The sequence below is a fragment of the Sorex araneus genome, chromosome 2, assembly GCF_027595985.1.
Source record: "Sorex araneus isolate mSorAra2 chromosome 2, mSorAra2.pri, whole genome shotgun sequence".
NCBI lineage: Eukaryota > Metazoa > Chordata > Mammalia > Eulipotyphla > Soricidae > Sorex > Sorex araneus.
In genome coordinates, this window is record NC_073303.1 from 20,454,976 (window position 1) to 20,466,729 (window position 11,754).

An 11,754-nucleotide genomic window follows, 5' to 3' on the forward strand; every position below is an offset into this window, starting at 1 on the left:
GAGGACAGTGGCAGTGTGGACACCGGCGAGCCTCGCCCCCCAGGGCCAGTCCATGATGCGCCATCAGAAAAGTGGGCTGAGGGTCACCTGCTTGGGGCTGAAACAACGATCGAACTCTTACAACCACCACCCCCAAACACGCCATCCGAAGCGCAAACCAAAGCGACACTGACATCGCCTCTCACACCAGTGGGAACGGCGGAGGCAGGAAAGTCTGGGAACAGCCGGTTCCGGCAGGGCTGTGCTGAGAAAGGCGCCTTCCCCGGAGGGCTGCCAGCCCGGCCTCTCTGGGAAGTCGTAGATCTCTTGGATGCACTCCCATGTGACTGAGCCACAACACGCCTCGGCATCCACCCCCACGCACAAAAGCCTTCACTTGAAAGGGTGTGTGTCCATCTTTGCTCACTGCAGCACTTGGTACAGCAGCCAAAATATGGAAACAACCCAGACGCCCAATGATGAGGGGATCAGGTTGTATGGAATACTATGCACCGCAATGGAGTACTATGCAACACGATGGAGTACTACGCAGCCTTAACAAAGAACAGAATCAATCCATTTGCCCCAACATGGATGGAACTAGAGGATATCATGCTGGGTGAAGCCAGTGAGAAGGACAGGGCCAGATCTCTCCTATGTGGGACGAGACTTACAGATACACAGTGAGATCGCCACAAAGCGCAAAGGCAACACAGTTCATTTACAGAACTGAATTTTCTTTTTTAGGGGGGTAAGTGGGTAGTGTCTGAAGGGAGGGCGGGGCACTGGGATCCTTGGCCGAGGGAGACAGACACACGGGGAGGTGTCTGGAGTATCCATGCACGGGAAATCACTGCTCAGAGTATTGTAGACAGAAAAAAGTCAGTTACCAGAAAAAACTCCACCCCTCTCCCTGCAGGAAAACAAAGCACAGACCAGAAGGCAGCGGCCGACAGAGCAAGGCTCACCTGAGCACAGAGGGACACGCAGAGAACACGGCAGCACCCCCAGGGAGCACCGGCACCCCCACCAGACCGCGTCTGCAAGCTGGCCTGGCCCATTCCCACACACGCCCCCCTCCCACCGCCCAGGGTGCCCCTTGCACCCCACCCGCGCAGGGAGCTCAGATGAGATGGGTTTGGGGCTGCAGGGAGCACGGGCTGGGGAATCTCCTGGGGCATACACAGAACTTGCCCATTTCTGGGTTGAGGCCAAGTCTGGGATTAGAGCAACAGCACCGCAAGAAGGGCGTTTGCCTTGCATGTGGCGGACCCAGGTTTGATCCCCGGCATCCCATTTGGTCCTCTGAGCACAGAGCCAGGAGTCACCCCTGAGCATTACCATGTGCGGCCCGAAAATGGAACAACAACAACAACAACAACAACAAAACCGAGTCTGGTCACCTAAATTCCTCCTCCTCCACACATGTTCATGATGCAGGAAGGAACCTGCCAATCAAACAGGATATGGAGTCTGGGCCACAGAAGGTTCCACTGGATACCCTCAGTTTCAGAGAAAATGGAGTTTCGAGAGGTTGGTGTTTGTTCTGTACGTAACCACGCAGTCAGACGCCATCCATCATACCCAAGCTGGCAGCATCTGTGCTGGCGCTCGGGACAAATGAACAGCCCTGTCGGCGCGAAGTCATACTTCAACGTGATTAAAAACCAAGCCGAAAGACACGAGTCTAGGCAATCCTTGGCTGTTCGCTGATGTCCTAAGCAAGGGAACACAGCTCCTGGATTGAACCATGGCACAGGAAACTGTCTTTAAAAAAGGAAAGAGAGAAAACCTGCCATACTCTGGGGTCCGACAGGGCTCGGTGATAAAGCATATGCCCTGCATGCATGAGACCTGGGTTCTTAAAAACCTCAGGTGTGCAGTTTTGGGTTTTGTGACCCAAATCTCCAGGTTCTCAAAGAGTCGGGGATGGGTGACCTCCCCCCACACCCCTGCTCTTCCTGGAGCCTGGCAGACACGCCCACCAACTGCCTCAGGTGGCAGAAAAGCTGATTAAAGGGTCATGACCCAAAGACTGAAAAGTAAGTCTCGGAGGAGATAGATAAACTGCAGAGATGCCTCTGAACCCCAAACACACTATCCAGTTAAGAATTTAACTCCAGCTTTATTGCCTTGTTTAATATTTTAGAATTCCTGTGGCGACATCTCATACTCTACACCACTGATACAGGCGTAGGACACAGTGTAAGGCAGAAGGCAACCAGCCTCAATTAAAAAAACACACACATCAGCACACGAGTCTCAACCTGTAACCACATGTTAGTCATCTCTTACACGAGGGCTCCATGGCTTCAGGGTGAGATACGACAGTCTTCACACACTTTCTTCTAAGGAAACCTTTCTGGATCACTTTTAGAGAATTACTCAACACAAAATAAATTATTTTAGGGCCTGCTACTGGGGCAGGCTTGGGTGATGGTTCGGAAAGTTCAAAAGAAAGATGGTATAATGGCGGTGGGATGGGTGTCAGAATACTGAATGTCATAAATTATTGTGATCAACCTTATAAAACTAAATAAAACAAAAGACCTGGGTTCACTCGCCAACGCCACTAAATAGAGAACGCTCAGGCTCCATGCTCTGGTGCCACTCTAAGAAGGAGCCAGCTCTGGGATGGCATCCACATTCGGTTCAAATCAGTGCTGGGGACACAGCATGGAGCTGGCAGGTGAGCCCTTGGCCCAACACCCCACCCCCAGCCCACTGGCTTCAAGCAGTAGGTCCAGAACCACTAGAAGTGGCCCCTGCAGCAATTCCAAACCAATGGCAGCAAATTTGCCAGTGTTTAAACTGCCTCCACAGCTTTGCTCCCTTTGCCCGTCCAAGTCCTGCCGTTCACTTCCCACACGTGCCCCGTTTTCGGCTGGGCCCTCGGCTTTCTCGTCTGTCGCCCTCTCACTGCAGAAAGGACCGTCGGCGGGGGCTGGAGCAATAGCACAGCGGGTAGGGCGTTTGCCTTGCACGCGGCCGACCCGGGTTCAATTCCCAGCATCCCATATGGTCCCCTGAGCACCGCCAGGAGTAATTCCTGAGTGCAGAGCCAGGAGTAACCCCTGTGCATCGCCAGGTGTGACCCAAAAAGCAAAAAAAAAAAAAAAAAAAAAAAAAAAAGAAAGGACCGTCGGCGGGTTCCTCCTGCCTCCGCCCTCACAGACGCTGCATGAAGGCCCAGGAGCCGTCGGCAGCTGGCCCGAGCAAGCCCGCGACCCGGCACCCGCTCCCCGGGGAAAGCAGGGCCCGCGTCTCCTCTGGTCCACGGGAGCCTTATGAGGACGCCCGGGGGCCGAAAGGGTCCCTGCGATGTCCCGTGGGGGTGCTGCAGGCGCGTGGGGACAGAACCCAGCCCGCACCGGCCTGTCCCGGCCACTCGGCTCCTGCCCTGGGGCCCTGCAGGAGCCGCTCCCTCGGGAGTGGGTGGCTGGTCAGACAGTGCATGGACAGAGGCAGTGCCACCTAGTGGGGCCGGTGGTGATGGCACCCGATGCAGCGTGTAAGGCCGGTCGCACCACCCAGAGCGACCTAACCGTGGGTCCAATTTTATTTATTTATTTATTTTTGTCTTGTTTTGTTTCTTGCTTTTTGGGTCACACCCAGCGATGCTCAGGGGTCACTCCTGGCTCTGCACTCAGGCATCACTCCTGGTGGTGCTTGGGGGACCATATAGATGCCGGGGATTGAATTCTGGTCAGCCGCGTACAAGGCAAACAATGCCCTACCCGCTGTGCTATCGCTCCGGCCCCCGTGGATCCGACTTTAAAATAGTGCAGCAGGTACGGCGTGTGCCTTGCAAGGCTGAGCCAGGTTCGATTCCGAGCACTGCAAACAATTCCCAGAGTTCCTGAGCGCAGCAACCCTGTAGGGGGTTGTTCCTCTTTTTATTTATTTATCTATTTTGCTTTTTGGGTCACAGCCGGTAATACACAGGGGTTACCCCTGGATCATGAACTCAGGAATTACTCCTGGCGGTGCTCGGGTACCATATGGGATGCTGGGAATTGAACCCGGGTCGGCCGTGTGCAAGGCAAACGCCCTCCCCGCTGTGCTATCGCTCTGGCCCTGTTTCTCTTCTTAAGAGAGGCATTATTTTGAATTATTTTTAATTTCCCCAGCTTTAATATGGCAGATTTCAACAAAGATGATCTCCACTGAGGAGACGGTCCCTGAGGAACGCTTCCAAGCAGGTGAGCGCAGGAAGCCACGAGGCTGCAGCCGCTGGGTGGGGCCGCCCTTAGCTGCACCTGGCTTCCCCTAGGCTCAGAACCTGGAACGTGAACTTGCCCATCCAGACAAACGCCCCCCAGAGCAGAGGCTCTGAGGAGGCTTCCCGAGATCTGGGTCGACCTATCTGATGGGGACTGACGGCCTCCAAACCTTCCTTCCCCGCTGCCAGTGAGACCAACTGAGGCACCGCTGGTGCCAAATGGGGCCTTGGCAGAGCCCCCTGTGAGGGCGCCGTGGCTAGCCAGCAGGGCTGCGTCTGCGACCGGAAGCGGCCAGACCCTTAGCAGCAGGACCTGGCTCCGGAGCAAAGGCTCGACTCTGCCTCTCTCCCGGTGTCCTCAGTCGACTCTGCTTTGCCACGACCAGCACCCAGCCAAGTGCTCAGAGCAATGCTCGGGCAAGCAAAGGCCCCCATCCCCGCCCGCCTGTCATCGTGTGTCCCATGTCACTGTCATGGCACAGGGATTTACAGGGTCCTGGATTACAGACAGCCAAGCCCCAGGCTGTTCACGGAACACTGGGATGGCCTTAAGAACGGCCCCTCACACGGACGCCTGCTCTCACGGGCCATGGGAAGAGAGGGTGTGGGGCGGCACAGCGGGCAGGGTGACGCGGGGTTCCACCTGCATCCCACACGTCCTGCCAGGAGCCATCCGTGAGGGCAGAGCCAGACTAAGTCCTGAGCACCTCTGGCTGTGGCCCCCAAACAAAAACCAAATAAATAAAAAAACAGAGGAGAAAAAAAAAAAAAGACAGAACATTTTCCCAAATGTCAAATGCCCAGAAATCAGACCTCCCTGCAAGCGGAGAGATGTTTCGGGGATGACCCCATGGGTCTCTGTGCGACAGCCCTGACCCCCGGCAGGCAGAGGGAGCCCCCAAGTCGAGTCACGTGCCCGGTGGGAAGCAAGGGGGGGGGGGGCAGCAATCAGGAGTCGGCAGACAAGGTGTATTTTGTACACAATGGCTCATTAATTTTGAACATTGTGGGAACCTGCCAGTTTTAACCCTCCAAGTAATTATGTTTTGTCTTAATTTGTAAGATTCTCTCAGAGAGAAGGGGGGGTGAGGGGGGCATGGACTGAGTCTCACGGAGAAGACTAAGCCCTGTGAACGCAGAGGAGAGGAAAACGTTAGATGGCCGGATGACCTCTGTGCTCTGTCCCCAATTAAGAAGAGTAATCGGACTCGTTTCCAGAGGGGGGGAGCATTTATCACGGCCAACCAGATTAGGGAACTGCACTGTGCTCAGGTACAAATAGTTAATGAGCAGAGACAAAGGTATTGATTCGGATTCGCCGACTTTGAAAGTTAAATGGCCCAGAGACCTGTGTTTTCACACCAGGGCAAGCAGAATCTTTAAATTCGAAGGCTGATGCTTCCACTTAGGGTCGCTCCGTGGCTGGGCTCTGCTCTGATCGAGGGATGAAAAGGAAACGAGCGAGAAGCGACTTTAGAAACTTCTAGGACGGCCGGCGCCTGGTTCTAGAAGGAGGGACAGACGCGCAGGTGTGGGAGAGGGCTCCTGGGGTGTCTGGGGGACTTCGTGCCCCCATCACTTCTGGACAGCGCTGGGTGGCTGGGATTCTTGGGGAGGCCCCGGGAGGCCCCCTCTGAGCTCGTCAGAAGGCCTGTCTTAAAACATTCATGCCAGGAGCCGGAGCAATAACACGGTGAGTAGGGCGCTAGCCTTGGACGCCGCCAACCCGTGTGGGTTCCAGGACACCCCACACGGTCCCCTGAGAGAAGTGACTAGTGAGCACAGAGCCGGGAGTAAGCCCTGTGGCCCAAGGACAAAACAAGGGGCCGGGGGCTGGGGAGGGCCCCTTGCTCCGGACCCAGCCTCCTGGAGGGAAGGAGAGGAGCTGGCTTTGACTCCCCCTCCCCACGTCCTCCACTTCCCATCAACTACGCACCAGCTGCCTCTCCTGGCGCTGCAGAAAACTGCCAAAGCAGCTCGTGTAAAACCTGCGAAACGCTTTGTGCTCTTTAGAAAATGAAGTTATGCAAATCTAAGAAGATGGTTGGGAGAGGGATGGAGGGGGAGGGGTGTCACATCTGGCAGTGCTCAGGGATCACTCCTGGCCCTGTGCTCAGGGGACCACATGTGGTGCTGGGGATCGAACCCGAGTCGGCCCCATGCAAGGAAAGTACCTTATCGCTGTACTGTCTTCCCGGCCCCAGTTGGTCTTTCTTAAAAGGTGTGACATGGGGCTGGAGCCATAGCACGGCCGGGAGGGCGTTTGCCTTGCACGCAAGGAGAGGGGGAGAGGGAGAGGGAGGGAGGGAGAGAGAGAGAGAGAGAGAAGAGAGAGAGAGAGAGAGAGAGAGAGAGAGAGAGAGAGAGAGAGAGAGAGAGAGAGAGGGAGAGGGGGAGAGGGAGAGGGGAGAGAGAGAGGGGGAGAGAGGGGGAGAGAGGGAGAGAGAGGACTCCCTGGGAAGGAACAGAGCGCACTGCAGCGCGGCAGAGAGACGCACGCCAAGTCCTGATGTCTCGCCAGCTATTTAAACGTAAGCTTCATGTCAGTGCAGGGCGCCCCGACTCGGGGAAGACAGACTCCATCATCGGGCTGGCACGGCGTCCCGGGCACCGTGCAAAAGCCGCACTTGCTCCCTGGAGCCAGTTCAACTGGGAGTCACGATTGTCTGGAAACAACGGCGCCTGCCAACCGGAGCCAATGGGTCACGGATTCCAAAGCCGCCGGGGTGAGCACTGCACCCTGGGGTGCCCTCGGCTGGAGCAGCTCCCCTGACTCCGGCAGGCCGGGGAGAGCCGCAGGAGGCGGTGGGCAGCCACCAAAGCCCCCACAGCACCTGGGGTCCAGGGGACGGAGGGACTGTGGCCCCCAGGACCACAGGCAAGTGCCACTGGCCGACTCCCCTCCTCCTCGGCTGTACAGACACAAGCGGGCCCTAGAGATCTACTCTCAGACTTCTGAGGAGTCAACAGACTGCCGGGGCCCGGGCCTACTACTCCTGGCTCTGTGCTCAGGAGTGAGCCCCCGTCCCCTGGCAGAGCTGGAGGGAGCCATGTGTAGTACAGGGTCAGCGACATGCAAGGCCAGTCCTGGCCCCCGTCCCGCTGAATTCTCTCTCCTTTTCGTTCTTGCTTTTGGGGCCGGACCTGGTGGTGCTCAGGGCTGACTCCTAGCCCGGTGCTCAGGGGTTACTTCCAGCAGTGCTCAGGGAGCGCCCAAGACTGAACCAGTCTTGGCGACAAGCAAGGCAAGAGCCTTCCCTTCTGTACTAACTCCCCGGCTATGAACAGAATTTTTTTTAAAAAAAAAACAAACAATCTCCTTTTCTAGGTAAGGACTTGAATTCTCCAAGCCCTCCCATCCAGTATTAACAAGGCCCAGCGGGTGGGCGTTTGCCTTGCACGCGGCTGACCCGGGTTTGATTCTCAGCATCCCATAAGGTCCCCTGAGCACCGCCAGGAGTAATTCCTGAGTGCAGAGACAGGAGTAACCCCTGTGCATCGCCGGGTGTGACCCAGAAAGAAAAAAGAAAAAAAAAAAAAAAAAAAGAAACTAAAACTGTAACAAGGCCCAACCCTGCCCGGCTTCCAGGACCAGGTGAGATGGGGGCATCCAGGGTGATACGGCCAGGGATGGGAGTCTCTGAAGTCTCCACAGCAGTTACCTGCGACTGTCCCATCCTTCGGATGCCAAGAAGGTGTGCAGCAGCTTGCACTGCCCGTGGCAAGGCGGAAGAGCCATGGAGATGCGTTTCCTAATGTACGCGCCAAACACCTTGTGATATTAAGGCATAAACGGGCGCGCGGCCTTCTACGAATAAAGGTCAAGGCAACAGCAAGACCCATTCATCACGACGAAGGGTTTTTGTCACTGAAAAATGGCTTTTCGGGCCCCAGGGGCCCCGGAGGAGCGGAGAGGGAGGAAAGGCAGGGGAGGTGCCACGTGTCTAAGGCCCAAGGAACGCGGGGGCCCAGAAGAGGAGCGGCTGGGCCAGCGGTCTTTGGGGGGACCGCAGGCAGACAGGCTAGACAGATTTCATACTCTATCAGTCTCGAGAAACAAAACGCAGGCGTGCGGGCGCGCCTTGGGAGGGCCCCGCTAACGCCGGAGGGATAAATGAAGTGTCTCATCACGGGGACCTCACAAAGCCCCTGCATTCCACGAAGATAAATTCCACAAGGCCCATCACCGGGTGGGGGGGAGCCCGGGACAGGATTTCTGTCTGGCCCACCTGTGGGCTTGCAGGGGGGATCGAGTTATCCCGAGTGCAATGGGGGAGAGCCCCTTGGAAACGGGTGTGAGGGCTGGAGCGATAGCACAGCAGGTAGGGCGTTTGCCTTGCACGCGGTCGACCCGGGTTTGATTCCCAGCATCCCATATGGTTCCCTGAGCACGGCAAGGAGTGATTCCTGAGTGCAGAGCCAGGAGGAACCCCTGTGCATCGCCAGGTGTGACCCAAAAAGCAAAAAAAAAGAAAAGAGAAAAAAAAAAAAAAGAAACGGGCGCGAGATTAAAATGCAGAGGCGTGCAGGAGGGTTTCCAAGCTTTTCCAGACACAAGCAGGCAGTGGCCACGTTTCCTACCAAGCCTGAAGCACACCCTAAAGTCATTGGGAAGAGGAAGGCTTCCGGGGATAGTGAACCCCCCCCCCCCCCGCCACAAACACACACAAACACACACACACACACACACACACACACACACACACGACAGGCTGAAACTAGGGACCAGGGGCACGAATAGCATTGGTTTACAATGGGCCTGACACAGACCTTTGTCAGACTCGCACACTGGTCGGAAGGTTCTGGAACCTAAGGCATTCTTCTAGTAGCTTCAGAACCGAAGGGTCCCCCGCAGGCAGACAGCCTGGCCCGGAGAAGTCCCTCGGTGACTGTCAGTCTGTCCGGAGACCCTCATCACTACTCATGCTGCCCTCTGGGCCAGGTCCTGGCATCAGGCGCCCACAGAGCCGGCGAGGCGAGACCCCGGTGAACCTCGCCAGCAGGAAGAGGGAGCTGAGTAAGCCGGGGGGTCTCCACGCCGGCCACGCTGACACCAGGGGGAGTGCACGTAAAGGAGCAGAGGCTTCCAGGGACGTTGGGACCCCCGGCCAGAGCTGCCCGGCCACCGCCCACACTGCCAACTGCGGCCTCTTAGAAAGCCCGCGTGCTGGGGACACCCTCCGACGGTCACCCGAGCACACAACCAACCACCACGGAAACCTGCGTCCGGGCAGTTCCGGGCTTCCAGAGCTTTGGACCGATGACAGTGCTCTCCCCCTCGGGCTAGGAGGTGTCCCCACATCAATCCACTCATTCGGGCCCGGCACCAACTCAACAGAGACCCAGGGGTGATCAGAATCGTTCTGTTGTTTTCCTCTAGGAGACAGAGGACAGGAGGACTGGCGCCAACCTGCCACGGGAACAGAAGCTAAGGGTCAGGAGCAGACGCGGAGCCACTGCGCCCAGTGGCCCCAGGCCCTGCGGCTACAGGGACGCACCCTAAGCCCCGGGCGCCGAAGGTTCACTTGCCTCACCAAGGAATAATGAGAGCTGCCAATAAAGCCGGGGTGAAGAAGGCGTCTCGTGAAATGACAGCGGGGGTGAGACGGCTCTCAGAGAGCTCCCATCCTCCCCGCTGAGGCTTTGGTGAGGCCCCCACTGGCCCCAGCAGCCCCTCCACGGCCCCGGGGGTGGGCGCAGCTCCAGTGAAGGGCCACCACAGGGAGGGGATGCCCTGCACTCAGCCAAAGGGTCGCTTACTGGCAGTGACATCATTCCAGCTGGAGGCCAGTGACGGACTGTCGGAAAAGGGTTTTGAGAAACGTCCCTTTTTAGGAAAAGATGCATCCGGGGAAGAGCAAGTCCCCCCGCTGCCTCCCTGCCACGTGACGGCCAACCACCCGGAGAAGATCATACCATGCGTGGCTGGGATGAGAAACTCTCCCCAAGGCAGCTCTGCTAAGCCCACACATCAACACTGAGGACGGCCCGAGTCCGACTCACTCCGAGTGAAATGTGCCGATTCCTCTCCTCCACCTCTCACACCCCCAACCGGGAGGGGAGAAAATAGGCGCTTATACAAACCTTAAAAAAAAAAAAAGAATTGCAGGGCCGGGGGGCTGGGCGGGGGGTGATGGGAGGGAACCTGGGGCCACTGGTGCCGGAAGCGTACCCTGGTGGAGGGATGGGTGCTGAACACGGCAGGACCGAAACCCAATCATGAACAGAAGGCTCTACCACAGAGATTCAATACAAAAGTAAAAGAAAAAAGATTAAAAAATACTCCAGGAGTCCTTTCAAATATCAGCTGGTAACGTAAACACCCAGAGAAGCGGGTTTCGGCTGCTGCTCTGGTTCCAGCGGTGATTACCTAACTGCCGGGATCATCTGAGGTTCTGTGTACCCGAGAGTTTTCTGCAAACTCCAGGCGCTAGCAAAATAGAAGCAGCTGTGCTAACCACAGAGGAGGGGAGCGCGCACGGCACCCTGCCCGTGACATCTCGGGGAGGCGGGGGGGGGGCGGGGGGGGGGGGCGGCTGGAGCCCCCAAACCAGACCAAACGGAGAACATCTGCGCCCCCTGCAGTGGCCACTGAGCTTAGGCCCCGACAACGCATGCAGGCCCCGCAGACCGTCGGGAGGGAGCAGCGTCGGCTGAAGATGACCTCCAGGCCCTGCCTCGGAGCCCTGGGCCACGTGCCGCTCTGCAGGGACACCCCCCACCCCCGGCAGCCCCAAGTGGCCTTACTTGGCTTGTGTGCAGGGGAAGAAACGCCCACCACAAAGCAGGACCTCAGGAGTTTGAGTTCTAGCCTAAGACGGTGCCCCCTGGGATATGGTTTTATTTTCCCCCTTTATGGGGGACTCACACCCCGCAGTGCTCAGGGCTTACTCTTGCCTCCCTGCCTCTGCACGCAGAGATCACTTCTAGTGGGATCTGGGGGACTACATGGGGGTGCTGGAGGCCCAAGCTGGCTCTGTGCAAGGCAAATGCCTGGCTGTTGTGCTACTGCTCTGGCCGCAGAAAACCCAGGAGCACCACGCCGGCCAGAGGCCCCTCTCCGGGGAAGCAGGAGCAAGCAGCGCGCGCCTCGGGCCCACAGAAAGGTCGGCCGCTGCCCTCTTCCGGGTCTTCCCGTCAGCAAACCTCTCTGGGGGCTGGCACCTTTCTCACCCAGACCAGAGGGGGCAAGGAGAGCCGAGCTCACGGTGGGGGCCAAGGGCACCGGACCGAGAGTCACCCCTGAGCATCACCAAGTGTCACCTACAAAACCCAAACAAGTAACTAAATAAAAGCAGGTCTATAGGTTTCACCAACTTCATCTCCCCCACCCCCCGCCGTGAGCCACACCCAGCGGCGCTCAGGGCTTCGCTCAGCACTCGAGACCTGCTCCTGGCCGGCTCAGGGACCCGCAGTGGGTGCCGGGATCAAGCCCAGGTCCCCGTACTGTCTCTCTGGCCCCTGGTCCGCAGACTTCCCAGCCGTCCCCGATCAGAGGTGCCAGGAGCCGCCACTGCATCCCAGAATCTGCAGCAACGAACACGGTCCCTGGG

General features: G+C 57.6%; 1 protein-coding gene across 3 annotated transcripts in view; it reads right to left on the bottom strand.

The window, feature by feature from the left end:
- The window catches only part of JARID2 (jumonji and AT-rich interaction domain containing 2), a 224,763-nt gene that overhangs the window by 15,555 nt on the left and 197,454 nt on the right, over nucleotides 1-11,754 (bottom strand). The gene's annotated exons all lie outside the window — the stretch shown is intronic.